We start from the raw sequence: 3,440 nt of genomic DNA, 5'->3' as shown, positions 1-3,440 counted from the left end.
AGAGTAGCAGTCAAGGCTGAAGAATAATGGCCCTCAGCTGGTCAGTCCAGCTACCTGTGACCAGCAAGTCACTTACATGTAAAACCAGGTCGAGGAACTTGAAACATGGGGGTCAGCAAGCACTTCCCCCCAAGAGAAGACTCATTTTTCTCCACTGAGAGAAGCCGCTAAAGGCCTCACCTGGGCAGCACCTCTTTGTTACTCTAGGTGGGGTGCAGGGAGGTAGAAGGGAGACTGCAACAGGTCCCAGTTGAAGTTCATAAATGGCACAAAATCCACGTATCACAGATCATCAGTCTCACTCACAGGCAAGGCCCTTACCCAGAGCCTGAAACTCTCAGCTTGGAAATAAGCCTAACCCATCTGATTAGTTTCTTAGTGCCACTGGAGAAAAGTAACAAATTAGAACCGATCAGAAAGGCTGCTGGCAACACTCAGGCACATAAATGTCACTGCTGGCTGTTCTCTGGAAAAAGAAGAAAGACCAGAATTCAAAACAGAGCAACCTGGGGCACCAGGCAGAGGGGCAAAGTGCTCTTCAGAGCACAGTAAATCCAGGAGACAATGTCCTAACCCAGCACAATGATGAGGACGACGACCCTGGCATGCAGAGATTAAATCATGCCTAGCATTTTTTGGTTGATAAAGGAAGGGAAATAAGTATTTCAGAGAGTCCTGCCCAGAGTAAGAATACTTGAGGGTAACAGGGATTCTTAGCTTGATGAAAAAACACGAATACACAGGACACCTCATTCCCAAGGGATTTCAGGAATCCAAAATTTTGCTGCAACAGAAAAGATTCCTCTAAAAAACTGTAGAAGTCAAGCTTTTCATTAATTCTTTCCAGGCTCTCTCCTTTCTTACTGTCTCCCTACCAATGTGTGTTAATGAGGTTTTACTGGAACCCATCAGGAGCCACAGGTAGAGACTTAAACAGGCTCCACCCTCCCTGTGGAGCTGAAGCCAGGGGTGACATCACTTCTAGAAGGCTCTGAGCCTGAGCGGAGGCAGCTAGTGCCCCCCCCTTAGCCTCTCTGCCAGGCTACGGGAAAATGTCTCTGCCAGTCCCCGTAATTAGGGCAAAAGGAATTTTATGCCTTTCAAGAAAGAGAAGACAGAAAGAAAAACAGCAAATAACTATTCCAGAACAAGCCACTTTCTTACACGGCAGAAACAAAAGACCATAGGAAACACACACACACACAGAGGCACAGAGAGAGAGAGAGACAGAGATAGAGGGCGCGAGGAAGAGAGAGAGAGAAACCTTTTTAGACAAACCTGTTTTAGTCTCTTGGGAGTGGTTTTGAGCAACCTCCTCTCCTAGCAGCCTCCCCTCACCCATTCAGTCACTCCCTGCCTTCCTGGTCCCCAGGGGGTTTCTGACCTGCTTCCCACTGGGGCCACAGTTAACTTTCAGAGAGGGTCAGATCTCTGCCACTTGCGGATATCTTCTCCCATCTTAAGCAAATCCCAGCTGCCTGATTTATTTTAGCAAAGGGGTATCAGAGCTCTGGGAAGGCACTGCATGTCCCCACCTTTTAATCTAACATGGACACTCACTGTAAGAGGGAGAAGGCAGAACTGGGAAAGAGAAAACAAACTAAACTTTGTAAGATCAGAAAAAGCAAAAAGAATACCTAAGCTTCAAGCCAGAGTCTGACCCCAAAGCTTGGGTGGGGCTTTCAGGCTCAGCCGGAGCACCTCCTCCAGGAAGCCCTCCTTCCCTGTAGCTCCAGGGAGTCTCCCTCCTTTCCCCTTTTGAGGCTCTCCTGCCTACTAGGCCCGATGTCCAAGTTTCTGGGCAAGAAATAATGCCTCACACTGCAGCATCTGCCCCAGTCCACAGAAAACTCCAGGAAAGGTAGTCCACAGGGAATCCCAAACTCCACCTGCCTCCCCAGCGTTAAAGGGTGCGGTGGGATCCCAGGGTTCTGGAATGTCTGCTTTACCCCAGGCAGGCAAGGGAACCAGCAGCCCTCCTAAATCCAGCCGGAAATAGGTGGAGGACCCAACTTCAGCCGCCCCTGCTGAGGCCCCATCATGTGCGAGAATGGGGCAGTGAGGTGACGCCCGGCGGTCCAGGGAGGTAAGCTACGCAGCTCCATTCTCTTCTCCAAAGTCGGAGCGAAGACTCCAAGCACAGTCTCAGTTCCACAGAAACCACCACCCTAGAGAGCAGCTTCTTGGACCTGAAAGCCAGGAGTGCATGAGACCCAGCTCGGAAATCACGGCTCTCCTCGTGCTCCCAAATACCCCTTACAGTCCAGCCCATTCACAGCTCAATAGGCACAGGGACCGCTCCTGGACCAGAAAATGTTTGGAAACACGAGTCACCTGGGAAGCAGGGAGGGCGCTTTACACATCAGCCTCAAAAACGACTGTTCCTACCTCATCTCCCATGAGACAGACTCTTAAAAAAAAAAAAAAAAAAAAAACCAAAGCGCTCAATAACTGGCAGCTATTACAAGAGGAAACGCTTACAGAGGGTCAGCGCTGCTAAGACTTATCCAGATGTCACATTAGCAGTGAAGGACCCGAGTGCCCACCCCGCCCCCGCCCCTTGCCTGCCCACGTGCCTCCCTTTGCCAGAGCTGGGGAAGTCGAGCTGTCCAGATGTGGTGGACCGCCACTTCCGGAAGGGGAAGTGCCCCTGGCTCCGCACCTCCCCTCTGCATCCCGGGGGATGGCCGAGCCGACCCGCAGGAAGGACCCCGGGACGCCAGCACCGGGCGCGGGGGCTGGGGAGGCGGACTTGGGTGGCGGACTCGGGCACCGGGCGGCCCGCGCTGACACCTGGCTGCAGCCCAGGTCCCAGCCCCCGTCAAGGCCGGCGTTACGGGGCGGTTCCCAGGAAAGGGTTACAGGGGCCGAGAACAAAGCGACCCCATTGGGGAAGGCGGGCTAGCGGCCGGCGGCCGGGACGGGAGAGCCACTTTCTGGGGACCCTCAGGCTGCTCTTTGTCGGTCACGTCCCTATTTGGTGGAGCCTCAGCCCCGCTGAAGGTGGATGCTGCATCCCACCCAAAGGCCTCTTCCAGCCTCGAGCTCCACATCTGCCCCTCTTTTCCCCCAGCTGCACTGGGCGGGCCAAGGGACCCGCCTTCCCTCTGCGCGGCTTCAGCACAAAGCCGAGCCGGGAAGCGGGAGGCCATTCCCGGGTCCCCTCGCGTGGAAGGCGCCCGCGCCTCGGCCGTGCCCGGCACGGGAACGCGCCCTCCGGGGCCAGCTCAACTTCAGCAGCCCAGAAGTTGGGCTCCTCCAGGTCTCCAGCGTTCCGAGGCCAACTTCCCGGAACCTCCCGCTGCCGGGCCGGCTCGACTCACCTCGAGCCGCCCACGACAAGCCCGAGGGCCCTGCAGACGCTCGCCCGCGCCCCCCACGCAGCCCTGGCCCGGCTCCCCGGGTCAACGCGGCCGCCCGCCCGCCCGCTCCTGCGCCGG

Source organism: Rhinopithecus bieti, unplaced genomic scaffold (assembly GCF_001698545.2).
Source record: "Rhinopithecus bieti isolate Rb0 unplaced genomic scaffold, ASM169854v2 scaffold_23816, whole genome shotgun sequence".
Lineage (NCBI taxonomy): Eukaryota > Metazoa > Chordata > Mammalia > Primates > Cercopithecidae > Rhinopithecus > Rhinopithecus bieti.
The sequence above is the reverse complement of the archived record's forward strand: the minus strand, read 5'-3'. Positions refer to the sequence as shown.